Source organism: Adiantum capillus-veneris, chromosome 17, assembly GCF_014529385.1.
Source record: "Adiantum capillus-veneris isolate H3 chromosome 17, ASM1452938v2, whole genome shotgun sequence".
In the NCBI taxonomy this organism is placed as follows: Eukaryota; Viridiplantae; Streptophyta; class Polypodiopsida; order Polypodiales; family Pteridaceae; genus Adiantum; species Adiantum capillus-veneris.
In genome coordinates this window covers 85,085,532-85,112,488 of record NC_140947.1, presented here as the reverse complement: position 1 = coordinate 85,112,488, position 26,957 = coordinate 85,085,532, and the positions used below count along the sequence as shown (strand labels likewise).

Here is a 26,957-nt window from a genome sequence, read left to right as displayed (position 1 = left end):
GACAATGATTTAATAGATCATGGTACGTTTTGTATGCACCAATGGAAGTTTACTGTCCACTGCTTCACAAAGCTGAGGGATACTGGTGGAAATCACAAAGTCCATGTATGTGTCTATGATTTAAGGTACTTTTTGGAGCTAATTAATACGGAAGCTTTTTGTATGGTAGTTCAAATTGAAGGTGCAACCATGAGTACCACATAGGCACTTGTACATATTGTTGTATTACTTGGTAGAATTTACAGTACCTTTCATAAGTTTATTTAAGAAATCATATGCATTTATCTTTCAAAGTACATATTTCTTGGGCCCAAAGTACATATGCCTCTTTTTCAAAGTACCATGCATGTGTTTGTACATTGTGAAATTACATATGTCTTTTTTCAAAGTACCATCCATGTGTCTGTACATTGTGAAAGTACATATATGCCTTTTTGCAAAGCACCATGCATGTGTTTGTACACTGTCAAAGTACCTATTCCTTTTTTGCAAGTTCCATGAGTTTCACATAGGTTCTTTGTACATATTGTTGTATTACTTGGTAGATTTTAAAGTACTTGTCATAGTTTTATTGATAAATCATATGCATTTATCTTTCAAAGTACATATTTCTTGTTTCCAAAGTACCATGCATGTGGTTGTACATTGTGAAAGTATATATGCCTTTTTCCAAAGTACCATGCATGTTTTTGTATATTGTGAAAGTACATATGCCTTTTTTCCAAAGTACCATGCATGTGTTTGTACATTGTAAAAGTACATATTTGCCTTTTTTGCAAAGCACCATGCACGTGTTTGTACATTGTGAAAGTACCTATTACTTTTTTGCAAAGTACCTTCAATTGTAAGTTCTTTTGATTGGTACTCTGAACCTATCCTTGGTACTGTCATAAGTCCCTACAGTGTATCCTTGCTACTTTTTTGACAATACATTGCAATTGGTGGTTTCAACATACCCTTGCTATCCCTTGGTACTATATGTATAAGTAATCATGATAGTTCATTTAATCTTGGATAGATGGACTAATATTTACTTCCCCTTTGTGGTGCAAAAAGAACTTCTTGACCTGGTAGCATCAGAAGCTACATGTGCTGCTCAAGTCAAATTTTGTGAGAGCTTGCTGGTGAAAGTGAAGAGAGGTGATTCAATGTTGCTATGTCCCACAGCTGGCGAGCATGGGAGTCAATTGCAGGCCAAAGTGAGTGTTCTAGGAGCTTGTGCTGCATGTGGTTTAGGTTTTGTGGGTTACGACGTCGTGTGTGTGTATACACTAGCATGTGGTGATACATACCATGCTTTGTGTTTTGCTGGATGGGCTGCGTCAGAGAAAGTATGTGCCAACCCCTCCTGTAAGCAGAGTGTTCCGAAATCAGCAAAGTCAATGCTTGTGCATAATGGTTGGTTTTTTATTCTCCATGTTTGCCTTGATTACTAGAGTTTGTTAAGAATGCTTTTAACTTATTTTGCACACTTTTGTTGTGCAGTGGTAGGTTCCAGTCATATGCCTTATGCAACAACATTACCAGCTGAGGTGCCAATACGAAATGTTGATGCAACTCTCGACGCACCCACTGTGGACACAGACATGCAGTCTGTTGATCAGTCAATTCCAGCTGGTAGGGAAGGCTCATCCTTGGCAGGTGACAAAACTCTGGCTGGCGAGGAAGGCTCTCATGTGGCAGGTGACAAGACCCCAGCTGTTAAGGTGGAGCCCTCTGAACAGACAGAAGGTGAACCAAAACAAAAGGTAACTGAACCAATGGAAAATGCTGATGCTACTTTGACGTATGCTGTAGCGCAAGAGGGAGTGGAAGCCGTGCAAAAAATGGTTCACGGTGACGCAAATCCAGATTCCCCAGTCTTCCTTAGTGATATGGTGAAGATCTCAAAGAAGCAAAAGAAACACGATGATGGTAAGTTGTTTTGGCCACAGGACTTGGATCCCTATAGGCATTGAATGATTTTTATTGTCCCCCCTTTATGGTGCAGCTGGATAGTCCAAAAAGGCGCGAGCAACAGGTATCACCCGTTCACAGTAGGAATCTAACAAAGCAGAGGATGAGAGTGATGGTGAGACTCCTTTACGCATGAATTGTTCAGAAAAGCATCTTAGCACATAGAGGAAGTTTGTAGGTCAAGCTCATTGATAGTGTCATTTCTGTAACTTATGTTCATGCTCAACTGCGTGTAAGTCGAGTGGGTCTTGGTTTCAGGTGGAGATGGAAAAGCGACGAGCAAGGAAGTTCCGGAGTCACTGCCTCCCCCGAAGAAGTCCCCCATGAAAAGTACTCCCCTCCGACATCCCAGTAATATTTCCCACCCCCCAAAGCCTAGTGTTTGCAAGAAACTGTGACATTTGTCACTTAGTGTCTTCACTCTCTTGTAATGTCAAGAATCTTTGATTCTTGCTTTTGGAATACAAATGAGAATTTTATGTTTGCCTCCATTTGTCTTTTTTGCTTTATTGCAACGGTCACGTTTGTACAGTGTTCGAAAGGTGCTTAGTCTATTCCTTTTCAATTTGCAACCATGTCTTTTACAGAGATACCAAAAGAAAAGGGGACTCTCAAACTGCCTATCGAGGAAATAATAATCACAGAGATCCACCACCCTATGTTCCAAGCACAATCACATTGTTGCCATTCGATAACCCTACACGACCAGCATTAGTGTTTGATCTTAATGGTGTTCTCTGCGCTTCATGGTTTAAATCTAACCCTCCTGATCTGGAAACTACTGCATTCGACCTCATCCAAGAGGCGAGGGACAGGTTGATCCTTTTTCAGAATTTTTGCTATATGTATGATTTATGCATGCCCATCGATCGGGAATTGTTGTAGTTTTCAGGTACCTCTTCGTTCCCAAGGATGCAATATAGTTCTTAGCTTGGGCTGTGGGCTGGGCAAATATTTACATCTGGAGTTCAGCAATGCTAGAAAGAGTGGACAGAATAGTCTCTACAGGTTTTAAGGGGATTTGTGACTACTTCAGCGGATGGTCAGGACAACAGCTATGTGATGTAGCCACATTCTCCATGACATGTGGAAAACCAGTTTTTTTCAAGAATTTGAAAATTTTTCTGAAGGTGGTTCAACAATACGATGCGAACAATGTGCTATTGATTGACAACAATTTCTATAAATGCCATTATAATCCTCCCGATTCCTACATCATTATACCTAGCCTAGAGGAGCGGCGTAGTGACTTCTTGTCCAAGGACATGAAGGAGGCTCTTGTGAAATGGTGTGATGCTACAGATCGGTCAGCCAAAGCTGCCACCTTCAATAATGTGAAGCATACATAAGAGGACGACTATGTTAAAGCTGCACTTCGGTGTGGTGGAAAGATGACCAGTTATGAACAATACTTGAAAGGGCCACAATTGATGCCAATGCTCTTTAAGCGCCAGTGTCTCTACATTGTCATGTAGTGGTGTATTTGTAAAGAACTTATGTAATTTTGTGAAGCCAACTTTTGTAGCAACCCCTTGTATAAGCAGACTTGTCATTACAGCTACCTATTTGTAAGCTAACACTCTCCACAAAGCCATGTATATGCCTACTTCCCATGAGGGATGTTTTTTCTGGCAACATTCAGAATGCCTCTGTACTGACTGCCTAACATGTAACTAGTCGGCAACACGAAAATTGAATTTATAATTATTCCATTATGTCACCATTTTCGTTTTGGACTCAATTTATTTTGTGGGTAGTGTGTGCTTGGTTGTGGCTGTGGATGGTGTGTGAGACAGGCAAATGAAGGCTTCTACTACCATGCTATGTTTCAATATTGGAAACCTCTTGTCATTACAATCATGTTGTTTTAGCATTCTACCACTGGAAAGTAGCACTACAAGTACCAACCATGGTACTTGGTGTACCCAATGTGCAAACAGGTATTTTAAAAAGGGACTGTGTAACCACCCACAATGGTACACTATCTTCATACAAATACATGTGACAATGCTGGGAGACTACTAGCAATGGTACTTAGAGTACCAAATTTACATATATGGTGCAGTCATGATACTTAAAGTACCTAATCTGCACACTTCTACAATGAAGAACATCCACTTAGAACCTGTGATTGGTACTTTAAGACTACCTAGATACCCCCTATAAGTACCTGAACAAGCAGTAAAGTGCTTGAAACCTGAACTATAGTACTTAAAGTACCAAATTTAATGATATGTTACAAAAAGGTAAAAGTAAGAATCAGGAGGCTACATTTGTGATTATGTGTTTTTGGAGGACTCAAATACAACGAACAATAATTGCAGCAAAACAACTGTTTATTAGGCTCCAATATAGAAAGATCTACAAGACCATTGGCATGCTATTGTACACATTTTCATAAACTTCTGCAGATAATCTGAACTTATGTGGTTCACCATGTAAGGGTTCCAAGGGTATCTTGATGAATCGAACCAAGTGCGATGCCAACAACACTTTTGGCTGTTCAGGAGGGATGTAATAAACATCCTCGGTACCATCAACTAGCTCATAGTAGTATCCCTCAACCAGATATGAATTTGGAAAAATGAAATTGTCCCAAGAATCTCTAGCGCTCGTGCTGTTTTGTATTTCTCCTTTGAGCACCTCAAGAGGTAGAAGTCTACTCCATCTTAGTTCGCATTCATGGCAAAGTTGTCACCTACACGCAGAGCATCACTGATTGCATCGTGATGTCCACCATACATAGGCAAATCTGATCCTTCATCGTCACTTGATTGATCGCTTTCTCCATCACTGCCATCCAATGGTTCGATGCTGATGTACTTCCAGTTCTCGACATGTGTGTTGTTAAGGCATCGCCTCCAGCGTTGTGACATACAAGGGTAACAAAAACATGAGAGAGCTCTATAGCGCAGTGCACCTTGAAATTCTATTTCCTCTACCTAGGTACATCAACCACTTCGACATCCCAAAAATTCGAGTCACCTCTGACTAGGTGTTTTCATCATGAAATTTATGTTTCAAGAAATTGACCACATCCTTGACACACTTCATGTGCCAAGCGTCAGGTTTCAATTGCTCATGTGTCAGAGCCCTTTTGACGATAGCACCAGCCCCATCATTCTCTCCTTTGCCATGGCCCGATGCAAAGAAACTCCATAGCATCTCAATGCCAGTCAAAGAGTAGTACCTAGATCAATCACACGTCTCAAAGACTAGGCAAGAACACAAAACTCGCACGCTTGTTTAAGAGTCAAAGGAAGCTAGCATACCTTGATACAAAGAAAAATGGTCTAGATGCCTTGAATTGAGCAGCACATCCGTCTGACCAGACCCAGTGCCGCTTCAAGAAGTTGAAACCTTGCTCGTGTATAGCCACACACTATGAACTTGCATACAATGCTGTACAAACAATGTGTCATGCTCTTTGTCATCAGATATGTAAAAATGTATATATTTTAAGACCCTGTCAGCCTCGTCCCGAACATAAGTGATGTGCACCAAGATGGTGACTTGTGAAGAGTACCAATGCATTGATTGGATTTCATTTTGCTCCTTGAAAGAGTAATTTTCAACAAAGTCTATAACAGAGACTACCACGTCTCTAGGAAACCTTTGAATGCAGTCTTTGAATTGTTGAGATTGCCACCTGGCAATAAAATTGTGTTTGATGTAGACGGTTAGATGATTTTCAAGGAAGGATGTAAAGTCCTTGCATCCCATCTCCTTGACCAGTAGATCCTTGCGCTTCTTGCCTTCTTGATGGGCTGACGCAACGTCTTCAAACACCTATACTGAAATCTGGAATGCATTTTCAGATTTTTCTCTTGGATAGAGCACTAACCGCTTTGATCCACATTGATCACATTCTCGCTTCAAGCAAGACAGTTAATGAAACGTAGACTCATCTGGCTTTGGACATAATACCATCTCAGCCAAGCTATTGATGCTACTGTGCGTATACGAAACAGCTTCACACTTTCCTAGGACCTCTTCTGTGAAGCATATATCACAACTACAGCCACACCCTTCACTGTGCACTCCTGTCTTGTTTTGTCTCATCTGGTTGAATGCTTCCTTGATGTATATCATCTGTATGTGAGCAATACAGCAGCAAGTGTACCTATCCTTCAACTTGCGAACAAACCAAGGCTTCAATCCTTCAAAACATTTGAGAGAGATCTTGATGTGTGAATACTGCATTTGGAATCTCCTATAGAGCTCCACCTGTCCAATGAAAAGTAAAGCTCATCAAAACCTGTAGTCAAAACAAGGTCAAAGTCATTGTAACTTGAATTTGCTACCTAACATGGTACTTTCCTAGACCTTTCATTAGGTACTAAAGCACCTTAGACATTGTAAATGGTACTTTAAGAAGTATCAATTTCTGCAAAGTACCTAAGCCTCTGCAATTGGTACTTTAATAAGCACCACAAAGACTACCTCTAAAGTACCTATATACCTAGATTTGGTATTTTGGAAGTACATGTTTGGTCTCATGCTAGCTTTAAGAAGTATCAATTTCTGCAAAGTACCTAAGCACCTGCATTGGTACTTTAATAAGCACCACAAAGACTACCTATAAAGTACCTATACCTAGATTTGGTATTTTGGAAGTACATGTTTGGTCTCATGGTAGCTTCTACCTAATCTCAAGGTACCTTTGAAGCTTCCAAGTACCCTAAGAGGACCTAATAGTATACATGCATGGTTATAAAGGACCTATGAGTTCACAAAGGTTGTTTTAAACTACCATTGAATGTACATTGGTCATCCAAAAGTACCCAAATAGGACTTATGAGTTTACATTGGTGATTTTGAGAACCAACCCCTGACAGGAAAGTATTACTACCATCTACATGTAGGTACTCAAGGTAATCTTCAAGCTAATACACACCTACAAAGTAACATATAGAAAATTTGGTAGTATTGAAGAGTCTATGCAGCTTGCCCCAAAGCACCTTTGATTGCTTTTATGTATACTTGAGGTACTTGAATCCCCTCATGAATGCTAGTCCTCCAGAAGTACCAAAAGATTACCTTTTGGAGCCTACACACCTCTCGGGCTTGATAGACATCATTATACTTGATGTAATACTACCTATATGTAGTTACTACCTATGTACGCATGGTACCTATACTATTGCATACAAGAGAACAAAATAATTCAAGCATTTTCAGAGCATACCTGTGACTCGTCAAGCAAATGTATTGGATGCTTAATGTAAGATTTTTGTCTGAGACGTTACCGGCACACATCCTTTTTGTTTGGTGACACTCGCGTCTCTGTTTGCCAAAAAGCAAAAACATTGTCTCTTATCTCCTGTGTGATGCAACGGCTTTGAGGCTGTTGGCGTTGGCATAATTGCAATGGAAATGCTCCCGCCTCAGCCTGTTTTAATCGTTCATTAGCTGCTGCAAAACTTCATCGATGCAGTCCTGTGAACCTCGCCATCTCCGAATTGCTTATAGACCTTGATGGATCCCCTTCGCTATTCACCAGCATCATGCATAAAGCCCTTTTAAGTTTCAGCTCCTCTTCAGACAATGATGCTTTGACTTTGGTGACTGTACCCTGTATGTTGGAGAGTATAGATTTCTCTACTCCATGGTGTAACCGTCGAAAAGTTGGCTTCTCTAAAAGCAATCGAAAGGTGGATTTCTTAGCTTCACGATTCATGCCTTTTGTAGCTTCTTGCCAGCAAAGCACCATTGTTGTGCAAACTGTACTCATATCTTCCGGCATTGACAAGCATGATGCATCACGTTCTCTTTTCCTTTGACGGCTCTCTCGTTTTGTCATGGCCCAATACTGTCGCATCCTGCGTGTGGCTTCTTGGCGAATTGAAGTTGAGTACTCGGTGCGGCCATGAGGGGGCAACCCATCATGTATTGGATTGTCTTCTACATGATCTTCAGATGAGTGAGACCACTCCATTGGATTTGAAGCTTGCTCATTGCAACCAAACTCATTGTCTGCATTCATGGACTGCCATCCAATGTGATCCACATTTGGATGTTGTTGGTGTCCAATTGCTGCCTCCATAGATGTGGGATGCATTGCAAGTTGCAAAATTGTGTAGATAATGATTCTGGTGCACACTTCCCTCTTCCAAACTGTTCACACCTACACACATGGGCTGGTGCTGAATTTCTTCTCCCAACCTATCAGTGCGTGTATTCGTGTGGGGTTGCCAGTGCCTCCGGTGCAACATCCCCTCCTCTTCCAAGCTATTCTCACCCTCAAAAACATGTTGGTACTGAATTTCCTCTCCCAACCTGTTGATGCATCTATTCATGGGCTGCCATCCACATTGAGAGTAGAGAGAAGGCTGCTGCTGTTCAAATTCTTGCTGCCACATTTGATCAGTCACACCAATACCCTGCTGCAGATTCTCTCCAGCCACACCAATACCTGTCAACTGTAATATGGCTTACATCAAGCCAGGTAGACATTAATGAGGCAGAGGGCTACACAAGCCATGCTTGCGTGCTTCAAGAGAAGGCTCCTGAGAGATGGACGCAGATTATGGAGGCAGATTGTTGTAGATTGTTGCATGGCATGTAAGCAGAGATAGAGAAAGAGATCTCAGACTCCAGGGAGAGGGAAAGAGAGCTCAGACTCCAGAGAGAGGTGCTCAGCTACAGAAGCACGCGTGAAAGGCAGATGGACAGACAAAAGCCAAGAAATCGTTAAAGTCGTTGGCGGCAAAGTTTTAAAAAACTTAAAATTATTAGTCTTCACAAGAACCTAAAAAAAGTGTGTCAAAGCACCATCCATAAGTGCCACACAAGAAGTGTCAAGGACACTACTTTTGCATCACCTTTTCATGCTATCACCCAGTTTTAAGGAGACAACTTCCTTAATTCACGTAATCTCCTTCACCCTTACCTTTTCCTTTGTATTATCTTGCAAGTAAGTATGAACAATTTTGGAAGCGTTTGTTTAGCTGAATCTAAGAAAGTGCTCTTGAAAAGCTAAACAAGAAGGAAAAAACAGAGGAAGGTGGCAAACAAGGGGAGGAGTTGCACAGGATGCGATGAGCAAGCCTGGATGCGCATGAGTTAAAAGATATTTTGGTTTTACGAGGGGATGCGTGGAAGATCTCTCTCTCTCTCTCTCTCTCTCTCTCTCTCTCTCTCTCTCTCTTATCGCTCCAAGGAGAAAAACACACACACAAAATAATCTCCTGCATCCCCATGCAGTTCCCTGATGAAAAGCAAACGTGAAATGAGTTCAAAGAACGGGTATCGAGCATCTCTGTGTTAACAACTACTTTGCTTTGGATTCACATTTCTTGTGCCCTAACTGCCATCATCCATAGGTACATGCCTTTAAATTCACACATTGAGATCTCTATGATACCATTCAATTCAATTCAAATCATGAAGGGCGCAGAGAGATCTTAAACTAGTAAGAATTACACACACATTCTTTTCATTGTAAAGCTCTCTTCATCTATGGAGCCCCATGAAGCTCATCCTTGTAGCGGAGATTGGAGCCCCATATTATCCTTCTCCTATTGCTTTGTAACCAAACAAAGGATCTCCTTCCGTGCTAAGTATAACCCAATTTGAGTTATCAAGATTCGACATTGGCCCAGATCTGACCCCTATATGGTGTATGTTGAGTGCTGACAAGCTCTTCTCTAATGGCAAACTTTGCCTTGTTGTGTTGAAGGAAGCTTTGGATTTGGCATGACAGAGAGTGAATGGAGAGAGGAGGGGGAATTTTGATATGCCAAGACAATGTGGATGGAATTTTCCATGGAGGGAAAGGTGCCCACAATCAGAGCAAGAAAGGTGAGGGAGGAAGTAGATGATGATGGAAGCGCAAGCAGAAGATGTGATGCGAAAGGGGGGGGGGGGGGGAGTGTGCCTTGGTTTGGAAAAGGCGCGGAAGGCGAGGCGAATCTCCTTAGATTTGGTTTAATAAAGTTGAAATCGAGCCAAATATCTTTTGGTGATTTCTAATAGTATCTTTTGGTGATTTCTAATGAATGAGAAATCTTCTTGCCAAAAAATGCACTCCTTAACAAAAGGTAAAAGACTATTAAGCACAAAAGTGCAACCCATGGGATTGTTTTTGGTGATTTCTAATGAATGAGAAATCTTGTTTCCAAAAAAGTGCACTCCTAACAAAAGGTAAAAGACTATTAATCACAAATGTGCTACCATGGGATTGTTTTTTGAAATAAGTGTGGGAGTCCAAAGTAAAAACTTTATCAACTAAACTCATTACTCTCGCTAAATTGAAGTGAGACCCGACTCTTAGTAGGATGGAGAAGTAAAATTTGATGATGAAAATTTAAATGGTACTAGTATGAAGGCATCTCCTTTGGCAGTGGCAGCTCCCCCCCTCTCTCTCTCTCTCTCTCTCTCTCTCTCTCTCTCATGAGTCATGGAAGGCCTAAAGGAAGGATAAGTTGCCACCTGGGTTCGAGAATCCCTCCTCTTTTTATAATAGTATAGAGTCGTTGCCTTCGGCGGTGGCACCCCACTCCCTCTCTCTCTCTCTTCCCCTCTGTCGCTCTCTCGCGAGTCACCGAGGTCCTGACGGAAGGATAGGCTGCCACGTGGAAAGCCAAAATCCCTCCCCTTTTTATAATAGTATAGATATAGAAAAGGAATGGCTTATAGAGGGCTCCTCCACATACCCTCTAAAGGTTTTATTGGGGGACCCTTGAAAAAATAATAAGTGCCTCATACGCCTCCAAAAAAGGGAAGGACCCTTCACCTAAAATGTCTCCCAAAAAATGTAGGGGTCCTTCAACCACCCTCTATACTTGAGAAACTCTTTTATAACTTGGCATAGGAGGCCAACAAGTCAAAAAGGGGACGGGTCATAAGGGGTGGCTGCCCAGATAGCCGCATGTAATTATGGTCCCTGGAGGATTTCATGGCTCAACACGAGCATGACAAGACCTTGTAATTTTTTAGGATGATCAATATAATTCACTCACAATTGTGAGTTTTGAAAAAAAAAAAATTGGTATAGGAGGCCAACAAGTCAAAAAGAGGGAGTGTTCTTCCAATTGCTTAGTGCAAAGGAATCGAAAATTGTAGTTGAATGGCTTATGTGCACACAAAGGGATTTTTATAAGGCAGAGGGAGCCCTCTTATCATGAATTTAAGCAATAGAAAACGGCATGTCAGGACATTTTTGAACTTTTGCGTGGAATATACACGCACTCTCTCTATCTGTCTCCACAGAGGCGACGCTATTGCATGGCTGACATACGCGTGCAAAGGTGTAGCGACACATGTGTGGGTCTAGAAGGCGAATGCTGGGCACAGTTGTAGATCCACAACCGCCATGCACAAGCATGAGCAGCAACAAGAGAGTTGTATATAGTGGAATCGTGCTACGTGTAGAGTGTCGATTTTTGAGAGCGAGTGGGAAGAAACTGCAGGTACGAGGTGGCCCTTTGTGCTCAAGCAATGTAATTGGATTGCAGTGGTAGGTAGTAGTATGTGGTTTGTACTAGTGCAACGATAGTGCCATGAGTAAAACAAGCGAGCTGATAGCATAGCAGGGAGGTGTGAGCAGAGGCGGGCAGGAGGCGGCATCTGCAGAGGAAATGACAATTCAAAAGGGAGGTGTGGCGATTGGAGGTGGCACAGGAAGGAGTTCTTTCACACTTGTTGATGCACTTTATGTACCTGGGATCAAAAGGAACCTTTTGTCTGTATCTGCACTTGCTAGACTTGGTCTTGTTGTGAAATTTGTGGATGACAAATGTACAGTTTATGATCTCAGTTTTGGTGATGAGATCATTGCATCAAGCATGTTATGTCGTGGGATATATAGCCCTCTTTGTATGACAACTGTGGGCAAAATTTTGCAAATGAAAATGTGGATTCTAAGGCTAATTCAGATGCAAAACTTTGGCATGCACGTTTTGTGAATCTAAATTTTGCCAGTTTGGTGCATTTGCAGAAATCTGAAATGGTTGCTCCTTTGCCACGTTTAGAAGCACCTATTAAGCATGTTTGTGAAGGCCATCTATTGATCACATGTGCAATTTTGGGTGTTTGGCTTATGCTTTGGTGCCACAAACGCATCAAATTTTTTTTGGATGATAAGGCTGTCAAGTGCATTTTTGTTGGTTATAGTGCGGAAAGCAAAGGTTACAAGTTGTACCATCTACAAACAAAGCATTCTTGGTTTCATGGGATGTTGTGTTTGTGGAAGATTCTGTTCAGCCCTTGTTGTCATGTACTAGTGACACTAAGCTTACGGGACATTTATGACATGTATTGCCTCTTTTCAGCGGTGAAAGTTCGAATGTAAATTCCAATGAGACAAATGTACATCTTATGGGGGTTTCTGAAAACAATACATATCAACCAATTTTCAATGCACATGTACATGTTGTACTTGATGAGGAAAGGGATGCAAATGAGTAGGCTAGAGGTATGCCAAAATGGCTGGTGCACACACCTTGTGTGACAGTAAATTGAATGCACCTTTGTCTAGTCGTACTTGTTCACGTTCTCGCCATGCATCTTATGCATTGAATTGCTATGCTTTGGCTGTTTCTAGTTTATGTGATGTTGAGGAACCTCTATCTTTTGATGAAGCACAAAATTCAAAAAATTGGATGGCTGTCGTGCAATCAGAATATGATGCACTTATAGGAAATGACACATGGACTTTATGTGATTTGCCTCCTGGAAAAAAAGCCATTTGTATGAAGTGGGTTTACAAGTTGAAACACAAGCCGGATGGTGAAATTTATCGCTATAAGGCTCGACTTGTTGCAAAGGGTTATGCAAAAAAAAAAAGCATAGATTATGAAGAGACTTCTGCTCCCACTTGTCGTATGACTACTATGTGTTTTCTATGTGGATTGGTAGCTCATTTTGGTCGAGATGTACATCAATTAGACATTGTTACTGCTTTCTTGAATGGTGACATATTTGAGGAAGTTTATGTAATGCAGTCTTGTGGTTTTGTTAAGAAAGGAGAAGAGGATTGTTAACGGGTCGCCGCGACGGACGTCTGCAACATAGCTTTTTGGTACTAACATAATGTCAATACTAAAAAAAGTGACTCGGATGGGGGATGGAGACTCTTTGAGATCGTCAATCTCAAAAAGTGAACCTTAACAAGAAAACACACTAGCTCAACAAGAAAACCAACACCCAAAGATCAGGGAAATATGCCTATGTGCTTTCTCACAGCTCTAGGTCATCACGCCATTTCGGCACTTGAACATAATTGAAATGCAACGAACTTTAGGAGGTCTAGGACACTTAGGGGCACTATCCTACCAAGTCTGGTCTCAATCCAACAAGGTACCAAAATCACGATCCATCATGAAAAAGGTCCTGAAAGCTGCAACAGATCAGTCCAGATTGGTCGCCCTATGGTCTAGGAACACTCTCCTATGGTCAAATTGACTATAAACAATGATTTAAGCACTCAAATATGAAGATTAGGCTCACTAACACGTAGTCACGAACCTCAACAAAACTGACAATGCTTACACTTGGATGAAAGAGCAAAAGAGAGAAACACAATGCAAGTTTCGGAATTGAAAACTGATTACCCAATTGTTAGAAAAGTTGATTACAAGTTGGAGCAGCTTTGTAGCTTGAGCGTACGTATAGCAGAGCTCTTTCTTCTCTATAAGATAAGCCTCCTTTCACATTAAAGTTATTGACCTTTATACCTAGGGCATTCTAAATGGCCAGTGGCCAACTCACTTGGACCTTTACAAATATATTATAGCATTACAACTCAGGGAATTGACCTGCTACTCTGGAATCAGAGTATCACTACACTAGCTCGGCAAAATAATCTACAAATGTGGTGTCTGGCTATGTGTTCGGTCAGGTGGACGCCCGTTTGATGTGTCTCTTAACATTCCCCCCTTCCTAATTCCTGTCGTCCCTTGACACGACCTTGTTCAATCTTGTCATAGGCTTGTCTTCAAGGTTGGACTTCAGCTTGGGAAGTGCTTTGTCCTTGATGATGCTTCCCCTTCCTTGAATGATTCATATCTGTTGTGAAGAGTTCTTTGACGTTTCTGTCTTTGTCATTGACTTGCAATACTTCACTAGCTTCAGCACTATGGAACTCCTTATGTTTTCTTGATGAGAGCTTTGTTGCTGAAGTTATCATTGTTTGTCCGTTGTCTTTGTATGAAATTGTTTGTCTTTCCATTGATCGTTGAATCTTTGTCTTCAAGGTTGGTATTAGCTTTGGAAGAGCTTTGGTGTTGATTACACTCCCCCCTTCCTTGAGTAATTCATATCTGCCATGTTGTTGATACGTGACTTGAGCTTTGATTATCGAGACAACTTTTCTTCTCATTGTGCAGTCTTCTCTTTGTTGCCAGTCTTGGCCACCATGAAGAACGATTTTAATGTTTTTGAGTTTATAGAACCAATACTCTTTGTGGCGTGGAATTTATGATAGGTATGCTTTTGAAGTCCACTATAATTTATGATAGGTATGCTTTTGAAGTCCACTATAATTTGAGTTGTTTGCAATAGGTCACCAATATTGAAGCACTGTGTGAACTAATTTTGATTGTTTTTTATGAATCTCTTGTGGAGTTTGTCACGGCTTGTCGTTGTAGGCCATTCTTTGACTTGCCATTGTTTGATGGAGCTTTGTTGTCGACCTTGGAGATAAAAGATTCTATTGATAAGCATATGCAAACTTGTTGTTTTTTCTCCAAGTTGTTGACGATTGATTTGGGTAGCCATTTCTTTATTGTTGATGTAGAAGGAATATATACAAGAAGAAGATGTGATTCTAGATTAGGGTCTTAAAACCTGGATGACCAAAGTGAAAAAACCCGGTGGGAAAAAAGTGCCTTTGGTATACGCTCTCATCGAAGTTGAGCATTTGGACTTGAAGTACCTGTCATGCAAGGTGAGTGCTTGGAAGAAACAAAGTAAGAGTGCCTAATGCAAGTGCCAATTATGGGACACTCTATATGCTTATGAGAAATTTGTCAAACAAAAACATGTAGTGTAAGAGATGGAGTTGATGGGTGCTTCAAGTAACAAATGTAGCACATGTGACATCAAAGGATGTCTCAATAGCTTCCACGTTTCCAAGAAGGGTTTTCGATGTAGAAGCTTCTCCACTCATACCTCACTGTGCTGAGTGCGTGAGTGTCCTTGGACTTCCTCCTTCAATTACCACTATACTACAATGACTTTGACTCTTATGCTCACCTATACCAGCATGAGTGACAAACGTAACTATGCTTAACTCTTCCAGCTTGAGCAGTACCTAGATTAACTAAGACGCTTAGACTACAGAGAATATTACATGAAGGTTTGGGACTAACGCCTCGCTCATTTAGTGGCTTAGCTGTTCGACTCTGACTTTTATGCCATGTATTTTTAATGGCAACTTAGACTTGCCTGTTCAATACCAAAACCCAATTCCATAAGTTCTGGAAGTTTAGACCTCTTCCATTGTGTTGGTCTTTGGATACCACCATTTTGTCGAGTAGGTTGGGATATTTTGGCTCCTGTTGACTTGCATTTAGTATGTTGTCACTACTTTGTGAAACAAGTCCTTCAACTCTTGTAGAGACTGATGTAGCCTTTGTTTTTTCTTGCATGAGAAGCAGTTGTTGATATGTGTGGGTTCTCTGTGATTGAGTGTCTACTAGCAATTTTTGGAACCCACCTTGTCTTTGGTCCTTGTGTGAGCATCTTTGACATTTTATCTTCTTCTATAATTTGATGGAAACTAGGCTTTGGTAGCCATAACTGATTATTTCCTTTGTAGAAGCCTTGATTTTGGAGTTGATGACGAGGTATTCATCTAGAGATTGTAGTAGCCTTGGTTGCAATTGGCTTTTGTTGGCTTTTGGTTGTACGTGCTTGCTTTAGGCTAGAAGCTTGTGCTGCCTGATTTCTCTTGGTTGTTCTAGATTGAGCTACAACTTTTGGTAACCATATTTGATTGCTATCTGCATAAAATCCTTGTGCTTTGAGTAGCTTGACTGGAATCATCCGCTGTTTCACATGTTTTTCTTGGGTGACTAGCATTTGACTTTGGTACCCATACTTGTTGCGTTGTTTTCTTGGAAGGTCTTTCCTTTTGCCTTTTTTTGTTATTCTTTCTCCTGCTTGAGTTGTTTGTATTCTATTGATAGCTTCGTTCGCTCCTTGTAGAACTTCTTTCTTGAGGTGAGTACATCCAAGCTATTACTTTAGGTTTTTTTGGCCCAAATATTAGTATATCCTTGGAAGTAGCCATGAGCAGTGATTGACTCATTTGATGCTAACCACCCTGTCACTTTATGTTGAGGTTCAACTGGGTTTGTTGTATCCAAATTGGGTCTTTGACATGGATGTGTTCTTTGGATACTAGGACTTGGTTGATTCTCTTTGGCTTCCTTTGGATGCTTTTTTGGGATAGAAACTTTTTCCCAAATTTTTCCATATTTCTTTGGTTGCAATGGAAATTCCTCCCCCACTATCTAATATAGCAACCGTATTTACTCCTTTGTACTCAAGTGGTAAGATGGTGTTTCCTTCTTCTCCTTCACAGTAGTCACCCACCTTATTTAATGGTACTGGCTTTGTCTGTGGTTTCTTAGGCATGGTGTCATCCCTATTTTCATATGCAAGTTGGCCATGTAAAGGGATTTTCAACCCCATGTTTTCTAGGTTTTTATCCATTCGGCCCCATAGATGTGGTCTAATTTCTAGTAGCTTTGATAGATAAAGTGTGCATTGTATAGGAGAAGACATCAATTCATGCAAGCTCTTGGTATCCATCATTTTTGGTGTGGCTTTCCACTAAGATGTACCATTTTAACCTTCAATTTTGTTTTGAGTTCCCCTATGAAACATGGCAAAGTCTTTAGAGAGCGTGGTTTTTTCTCTTCAGATGCGTTAGACCCGACATCCCCATATAGAGATTGTATATCCCCTGGGAAAAATTCGTGATCCATGTTTATCTCAGGGATAGGTGATGACTATAAGGTAGCACTACCATCTTTTTGGTTTGTGATCGATTCCCATAAGGATTGTGGCCACGGTTCTTCTACCTCTGAAATTGGCATTACTGCTTGTGTGCCCACCCCATCTATGGTATTGGCTACTTCCCTTGTATCTAAAGGTGCCTCAACTTCTGGCTCTTCCTGGTCTTTGTTTACAATACCATGACTTTCCAATTCTTGAATTTTCTTGCGGACTAGCACCTCCATTTTTGGAGCATCTGGAACATGTGGTTCCATAAGAGCTTGGGCCACATGGATGAGCTCTTTACACATTTGCAACCTCTCTTTTTCATACCCTAGATGAGGATATATTAGCCATCTATCCTCTTGGGTTTGGTTGGGTTTTAGCCTAGCTTCATAGGCCTTCAAAATTGCATCTAAAGGTTCAAAGACTTTGTTGACCAAGACTAAACCTCCCGAGTTAGTCTTTGACTCTTTAGGTCCCTTTGCGTTTTTCTTGCTTTCTTGCTCTTATCTAAGTTGTTCTCTTGTTTGATTCAGTTCAATTTCTAAAGCTTTTTTCTCCTTCAACATCTTCGCTTTCATTTTGTCTCATTTGGCTTTTCATGATTTTCTTCCTCTTTTTGTTTTCTGTTTGAACATGCAATGTGGCTTCGTGCTCAATGATTGAGTTTTTTGCAGCTTCTTGAGCTTGGGCTTGAGTCATCACGTTTAAAGGAATGGTGGGTTCTACCTCGGATCCGCTTGAAGAAGGCATCATGCCTACAACATTCATTGTTGCTTTCCCTTTGTAGTCTGGATTTTTAGCACAGTGTTGGCGTAGATGGTCTCTCCCACAACGTTCTCATAATATAAATAATTTTATTTGTGGACCCTTGTTTGGACAACTTCGTGCCCAATGATCACCTCCACACTCATAGCATGGAACTTCTTGTTTCATAGCTGGTGATCCAACCAATGGTTGTTCTTGCTTTGTGAGAATGTTCTTTGAGCCATACTCATGATTGGCTATGAACATGAGCATATTCGTATCCATGGAGTATTGGTTTCTCATAGGTTGTGGAACATACGTTGGTTGAGCGTAGTTGACTACTACTCTACCATCATTTTGAAGAGGTGGTTGCTGCCCTAGAATATGTTGTGGTTTTGGTTGACTGCTATACCATGGAGTGGGATGATCCTCTCCACAAGTATTGCATCTCCTCAATTGAGGTTGCCGTACAATCGAGTTCTGTATGTAGCCTTGGTTTATTCTTCTAATTACCCCCTCGACCACTTGATCAATGATTGGTTTCCAAGGAGTTTGAACATCTCTTTTTGTTGTTGATTCGCTCTTTGAGCCATTGGATGGTAATGTCGTGGACCTTTGCCGTTGATCCCTTCTTTTTTGATGTGCAATAAAAGGAGACCTTCTATGAGCTATTAATACTCAACCACCATTTTTTATATGTGAATTTGGAAACCTCTTTCATGACTACAAAAGAACTTGATATCCTAGATTTGGCAGCCTGTTTATATAATCTCATTGCCTTTTGAAATCCAATATCCAACCTCTCCATCTCAAAAACCTTTTTCCACATGCAACTCAATCTAAAGGGCATCTCCAAAGGAAACTCCCATCAAACTAGTTAGGCTTTTAAAGCAAGGACAACTCTTGGACACTCCCATCAAACTAGTTAGGCTTTTAAAGCAAGGACAACTCTTGGACAGGTCTTAAGTTCTTCTCTAGGTCTATGTGATTGACAAAAGGATGGCTTGTATGACTAATTCTCTTTTGTTATTATTTCCCACAACAATTTTTTAACACCTACATATCGTATGTGAAAATCGACTTCGACTACCTTTATTAGCAATCATGTGCATTCACACCACCCCAACTTGCGTAGAAACTTGTAGTATGCAAAAAATTTACATTCGACCCTCATGAATGTATAGGACCAAATGTAGATTTAAACTTTTGTAAGACCTAACATACTTGAAATCGAAAAATGTAAGGAAAGATAGTGACAATGTGGTGAGGTTGGTATGGGAGTTTCTGCAATCTCATTTATTGTATGTTTTGCTTTTATATCCACCCAACCATCTCTACTTTGACCGCAACTTTGTAGAGCATACTGGATGTAATAAGGGACCTGTTATCTTACCAGAGGGGGAGCCTCTTTAATAATTCTATCTTATCTAAAATCTTTTGCATCATGAGGAGTGCAAAATAGTGACATCACTTTGTATCCTAAATGCATTGTGTGTAAGCAAGTTAATTGCTATTTGTGCTTATACCTACTACAGTTTTTAAAAGTGTCACATTGTATCCTACCTGGACTTTGTATAAGCTAATTATTTATGTTGTACCTGTAACTCCTACACCTTAGAATGATCAATAGAAGAAACAACCCTTATCTTCCATATACATGGTTTGCTATTCTTATTGCATTGCTATTTAATATGGCTTGGAACTAGCCATATCAAGCTAGTACTAGCCATGCTAGTGTTAGCTTGAAACTAGCCATTTGATTGCAAGGCTCTTTTAGCCCTAACTAAATCTTGTGTGCACTAGCTTGAATTCCTAAAGGAGTTAAAAAACACTACAGTATTTAAAAGAAAAATAGAGGCCGAGTTACGTACCATTTTCTACTACACCCTCTCTAGCCGAATACCATTGAGCTACTCAAGACACAATCTCTAGCTACACGACACCACTCACCACCTGTGAAGAAACTCTTAAGCACATGGGAGCCCCCAGCTCTAGCTCACCAACTAGAGTGTCTAACAACAAGACAATTGCCTCATCCACTTAAAAGACCTTGTAATACCACACAACCAACTATCTACTCGCTCTTACCTTGTTGGAAACCCTTGTCCAACCCGTGAAACAAGGATCCCCTTTTATCTTTGAAGCCCCAAGGTAGAAAAATCCGTCTCTATCATGAGATTTCCTCCTTTGCACCACTCCTCCATATGCTTATTTTAATCTCCTCAAAGATATGGCTGCCTTGCACGTTGCTTCCATCATGGCACTACCCAACCCTACTCTCTTGTCCAATTCCAGACTGCATCCATCCATATAGTTTTTCCACAACCAACCACACCTCAACCTTAGCTATTCTCTGACTCACTCCTCTTGTAGTATCATATTGCTCTACCATTTGATGTGCTACTAATCTAGGACTCAAAAAAAGAAATCAGAATGTGCTTGTTCAAAGTTGCATATGGCCCAATCAATGAACTTCCTCTCACCTAGATTTTTGTGCTGGGAATCCAAAACTTGAGTATTCACCATAAGTGGTGGCTCTTTATTTCCTCTTCAGAGCAGGGTGGCATGCTGATCTAGCTTCTCACATACCACTGATAAGAAGGTGGATTGTAGCAAAATTTTACAAGGGTCATTGCGTGGAAAAAGACCTTGGATGATAGCTCGATAAGAAATGCTCTACTATGCATCTCTAGATTAATGATACCCAAGACATTGTAATGGGATGGCACCAAGTGCCAACTGAAAAGAAAAGACTAGAATAGAATTTTAGCACTTTAAAACAATTGAAGAGAAAGAGAGAGAGAGAATCCATGCGAGAGAAATGGAGTGGCGGAGTTCCACTTCTAGACTGCATTGGCCCAAAACCCTGGCGTTCCTTTCGATAGTTCTTTGTATTGTTTCAAGAAGGTACAAGCTGTGGGGATGTGCTCTACCTCTCCACAAGGTAGAATGCTAGAGAGAGTCCCTATACAACATATTTAAAGGCCCTTGGAGCCCAAAAGAATCTACTATAAAAAGAAAACACATCCAAAAGCTCATAGGCTAAAATCTAACATCCAAAACTAGTTAGTGAAGATCACAAAAATCCATGCGGTGTCGTGCAGCTCCACTCCCATGCTAAGAAAGATGTCAAGAAAATGCACATCAAGTTTGTTTGAAGCTTACAGGATTAATGAACAGTGATTAGGGTCTGGTAGCAGGCCAAGTTCAATGCTGAATGTATGTCAAATGCGGCTGAAAGAGCCAAAACATATGCCTTAATGATGCCATAAATGATTATGCTTGATGTGAGCACATATAGAAGATTATGATGTAAAACTGCAGTGCTTGAAGTGCTCTACCGGCCTGTCTTTACGGCTCGTCGATTGGAGTTACGGTAAAAAAGTTATGGCAGTTTGAAGTTTAAGTTGATTGCAGATCCGTACCGCATTGGGCAACTACAGTTGAGGTGACAGAGATGAAATGAATGCACGGGCTTGAAGTGCTCACTTTGTGGAGCGCGTCAGTCTTTTCATATCAGTGATCGGATTTACGGTTGCCAAGATATTGGCTGTTAAAGATTCACTGGGGGCCGGTTCTGTACCAATCCGGTCCGCTCAGTTGGTGTGCCATTTTGGAGTTTTTAGTTACAACCAGGGTTTCAAATGCAGTAGAAAAAGTGCTCGAGGTAGGAGTGCTTTGGTTGAGATGTATGCCGGATGTGATGCACTTCAGAGCGCACAATAAGTGCTTGAGTGGGATTTTTTTTTAAAGGGTTGTCTCTTGCTGTTCAAGACCTCGATACGGACAACGAGACTCATGATGGGATTGCTCAACATCGGCTACTGGAGAAATTTGTTGTGCCTTGCAAAATATTGGTTGAATGTTTACGCCAAAAGTTGTGCCTTTACGAAAGCATGCCTTGCTTGATAAGCATACTTAATGTGGTGCCGCTACGAAAGCACAAAAAGCTCTTGATGAGCTCATTGTTCGAAATGTCGTCTAATGGAGTGTGTTGATTAGCCGGCATGTATGCCAAATGTGGTACCCTTATAAGGGCTATGGCCGGCATGTATGCCCAAGTGTGGTGCCTTTACAAAGTGCTTAGGCCGCCCAATCGATTTGCTAAATGGGGTGCCCTTAAGGGCCGCCCACCCAAATTAAGGAGAATGGCCGCCCACTAAGCCAAAGGCCGCCCACTTGATAAAATAAAAAGGTTTTATTGATTGAATGTGAACAAAAGGAAAACAAGGAAGGCCATGGCGACGAGCAGGCAGCGTGAGGGAGAAAGAGAGATGCGCAGGCCGTAGGGTTGCTCGAACGGCAGTGGCCAGGAGACGAAATCTCACAATCTCGCCATGACGCTCTGTTTCAATGCTATTTTCGTGGATTTTTGCGCTGCTCCAGAATCTGTCTGCCACGTCATCAAGGGCCCGTTTTTGCGCTCCCAAGCAACGACGGCGCCGTCGTTGCTAAGGGAGGCAAAAAGGCTATTAATAGGTGTTTTTTTTTGCATGAGGGTGGGCAAGAATAACAAAGGAAGGCTATTGCATGCGAGCTTGAACGAGGCCAAGCAAAGCAACGAGGAGGAGGCCAAGCAAGGCAACGAGCAAGACGAAGGAGGGCTTTCTCTCTCCCTCTCGAGCTTGAGCATAGAAAGCAAGGGCTCAAGGGGGGAGCAAGAGAAGGAAACGAAGGGGTAAGTAGAGAAGCAAACGACCAAGCAAGAGGAAGGCGAGCTCTCCTTGATCTCCAATCCAAGCAAGAGGAAGGCGAGCTCTCCTTGATCTCCAATCCAAGCAAGGGAAGGCGAGCTCTCCTTGATCTTCAAGCCAAGCAAGGGCTCTCTCTCTCTCTCTCTCTCTCTCTCTCTCTCTCTCTCTCTCTCTCTCTCTCGTTCTCGAGCTAAAGAGAAGCAAAAGCAACAAAGAGAAGGGGAGAGTTGTTCGAAGAGAGAAGAGCAAGGGAGGCCATCGAGCTTGTTGAAGAAGTGATTGCAGACCAATCAATCAGATGGAATCAATACAATAAGACTTACCTCATCAGCAGTCAAATTAATTTAATTACCTCCTTTTTATGAATTGCGGAGCCGTTAACGGCCCGGAGTATTCTGTAAGGGGAGTTTAAGCTCCTAAATTCATTAATTTCATTTAACAGTGTCGTTAACGACACTTCTTCATAACTGTGCATCAATTTCGTCGGTGTTATCAAATTTTGAGCAAGTTTTGTGCGTCGTTAGCATTACCGAGTGATTAAAAGCTGTTGTATTGTGCGGTGCGGCAAATTTTTGCTCTCAATTTTTCCACAGCCAGCAGCCCGGTGCTGACCTGGCTCAAGTTTCGAACATATATCCCCCGACAGCGGTTGCAAGCAAAATATCCAAGCTTGTCCATATAGCCTCGTTCATTAAGATATTTACTTGAGTTTGGGTCTTTGACTTCTTCAAGGATTTAGGCCCCTCCACCACAATCTACATATATAGCCCCAAAGGTGCTGGTAGGGAAAAAACCAAGCAAGGCTAGGGAAAATACTCCCAGCATATAGGAGCCTGATAGCCATGGAACAAAGCCAAAACCCTGAGCTAAACATGGCTCAACACATTGCGACATGAGAAAACAACCTCATTATAGCCAAACACAACCACAAAATAGCCCTCACTCCCTAACACCTATCCCTCGGAGGAATTGGGATCGACTTGATGAATCCATAGAGATTCTATAACTCCAAAACCCCCTAGCTTCTGGAACAAAAGATGGACCAAGAAGCTAGAGTGAGCAATCTGCATCTATAACGAAAGGGTTTTGTGGATAATGATATTTTCACCAAATCTCTACTGTAGAAAAGTATCTTGTAGTATACAATCCCATTGCTACCCCCAAAAGATGTTCGGGAAGTAAAACGTTGTTCACTGAAAGTAAATCCAAATCTAACAAGAATCTCCCCGACTCATCCGACTCATCCGACTCAAAAGTCACACAACCAACATATGTAGAAGGTATTGCTACAGATCGCTCTAAAAGAATGAATTAAAACTGAGGGTAAAGACATAAACTATTGATATCCAGATCATTTCCCAACTCTCAAATGCTCCACATTCAAGGAAAGAGTTGGAAACGTGCACCTCTGATCACATAGCACAATCTCCAACCTACTATGGGAGGTCCAAAGAATGAGGACAACCAAGGCTACGAAGAAATCAAGTGTCCAATGATGAAGAACCAAGGAACTACACAAAACACCATATAGTATGATGAACTGCATTTTTTTTCAAAGTAACTTCATTGGGATTGAGAGTGAAAACCGCTACTAATCTTCATCTCTCTAGAACACATCCCAAGAGAATATCACCCCACCCTCAAAGTGAATCAAGAACATACCTCCAACGCAGAGGAACACTCATCAATTGAGACTATAGCTAATATGACGTGATCAAGAGACCCTATACCCAAGATTTTCAAGAGAAACATGGTGATTGAAAGCCACCAAATAGACAATCAATCTTGTCCACTACATATGATACCACTATAACTCAGAGAAAGTAGTCTCAAAAATTGACTCCCAAGTTGACTCCCAATCCCCTTCTAAAGGGAGAATATTCGGACCATAGATAGCTACCATTACTCTCCAACAATCTATACCTATGTAGCTAGATCACATGAGGTAGGTGAATCCAAAGGAAAGCATACCTGTGGAACCTGGAAGCAAATCTCGGAGAATTAAGAAAAACATCTCCCCACTTTAAAGAATGCCATGGCTAAGTGTTACTAGTTTCTAGTCCAAGAAGAACCACTATCTACCTATACAAAACAACATGATAGTCTAAGGATAAGGGAAGCATGTGTTTCCTAATTTGGGAGACAAAACATAGGAACTACTGCTCAATTTCATTGGGAAGAGTAACCATCACACCAAAAATCCAAAAGATGAAGCAACCATCGATGTGGCTAAATGAAACATCCGCCAAGATACTAACTACACTGTGAGCTAAAGCACACCATTTAAAGTCTCAAGAAGAGGGCCAGGAAACCAAGGACTAGAAGACATAGTGCATGGTACTCCAATGAATGGAGCACCAATATTTGACTGAAGATAATAATCTAGAAGCCCCCTCTGAAAGAGAAGTATCCTCAAAAATACACTATGAGGTAACAACTTACTCGGCCCCACATCAAAATAGAGCAAACGCTATCATTGAAAGCTCCAAAGCTAAAGCCGAGAGCTCCCCTCAAGATAGGAAGCCCTCTTCCCACTCAATCCTGGGAAAAGAGAATAAGTACTACTAGAAAGAAATCTGCGACAACCTAGAGAAAAACTACTAGTTCAAGATTATTGATGGTGTGATCCTCTTTGAGTCTCGAGCTCTTTGAGATTCAAGTTTGCTATCCATTGACAGAAGAACTAAGAATAGGCTGAATGGTTGTCACCCGAGGATCATGTTGCCAAAGAAGCCTTTGGGGTCCAATAGGACCTAGCTACTCGAGCAAACTCCCTCAGATCAAACCACATTTCTGCCAATCCTTTGCATCTTCTAAGATCAAACTTGTAGGTACAATCTAATACAATATGCCAAGCTGTATACAGACTTGAAAGAGTACATATATTCTCATTGTTGCAACTTGGTTCCTTGAATCTTTGCCAAAAGTGTCCTTTTCACTTGTGATGAAAAGAATATACCCATCAATCAACTATGCAATCAATATCCAATACAGAGCATAATATCAACACTAAAGGAAAGAGTAGAGGAGCCACCTAGGAGACATGAAACATGCCCATGAAGATTGAAATGGGATGTGCCAAGGTTGTAACTCTCCAAGGTGACATTTTGGAGAAGCATACAAATGTTGTTAGAGTATGGAAGTGTCTCCACCAACTGTCGACACTACGTGCAAACTTGTCATCCAAAGGATCTCGACATATCTGATGTCAGACATCAAGAATATCGCCCATAAGAGATCGCAAACATGACCCACAAATGGTATTGACAAGCTCACAAAAGGAAAAATTGCAAAATCAACTTCTCGTGAAGAAAAATTTGTAAAAAGGATTGTTTTTGAGTCAAAATTCAAGTCTTTTATTGAGTTCAACCATGAATCTTTCTCATTCAAATGCACGATGTGAAGAAATGCCATGTAACACTCAAATTTTGTTTATGCACTTTCTTTGTACGTGGATTGTGAGTACTCTTTAGAGCCAAGATCACCGCATATTTGCTCTCAAGAATACAAATGTTGAGACAAAAATTCAGGTATATTCTCTCGAGGGGGCTATGCAAGGATTGAACACTTGTGTGGTCGCTGTGGAAAATATGGCTCAATTGATGAATGTGTATACTTTTGAGAGCATCACATACTAAGCTTTGGGAAAAGCCTTTCCTTACCCTTCCTCTTTTGTACTTTCTCAAACTAGAGTAGCACCCAATTGTTCTCCTTCAACCGCAAGTAGAGTTGATGCTTGTATGCTGCCTTCTTATACTGTACTTGAAACTTGTATAAAGCAAAACTAGACTCTAGATCCTCTGTGTACTAATCTGCTTGAATTTATTACATAGATCAATAGATGTATTGTGTCCAAATTTTGTACCTTGTCAAAGAGTCTTTGCCAATTGTAACTCTTCTATGCACAAAAACCAAGAGATTATGCCAATTCTTCTTAAAGTCACAACCTTTTTTTTTTTGTGCAAAAACCCCAATTTACTGCAAAAAACCCTAATTTTTCAATTGTTGGACTGAAAATCCATTCATGACAGTACGTAGGCCTACTCAACAGAATCAACTTTGATTTTTGACACATATGTAAATTTTCATCCGTTGAAGAATATTAAAGAGGTCTCTGAGATAGAAGAGCGTCAAAAAACATGTTATTTGGGCTTTTTAGGGCAAAAACAAATTATTGAGTCTTCAGTCTCCCCTTTTTGTTGCCGTTTCTTCTTCTAAAAAGCCCTCTCTTCCAAAGAGGACCTTTTTTCCAAAAAAGCACCTCCTTCCAAAAAGCACTTTCTCTGAAGCAACTTCTGTAGAAGATTCTTCTTCAAAAGAAATTTCTGTGAAAAGCTTCTTCTTCTTCCTGATTGGATTCTCTGTCAAAATCCATAGTGTGTTGCAAAAAACAGATTGGATTCTTTGCAAGAGAAGAATCATATGAGCTCTGATACCATTGTAATTGGCTTAGATACCATTGTAATAGGCTTAGACACTCCAAGTGAGAAATCAATAGTAGCACACGTGATAAATTGGAACATCAGAACTTGAAATAGATAGAGAGAAGAGTCGACACAAAATTTGACTTCCAAATGCACTGGCCCCAAGGACTAGCGCCCCTTTTGATAT

General features: G+C 41.0%; 1 pseudogene; it reads right to left on the bottom strand.

The window, feature by feature from the left end:
- Positions 1 to 288: 288 nt before the first annotated feature.
- LOC147437611 (uncharacterized) lies at positions 289 to 6,048 on the bottom strand (annotated as a pseudogene).
- Between the last annotated feature and the right edge of the window lie 20,909 nt (positions 6,049 to 26,957).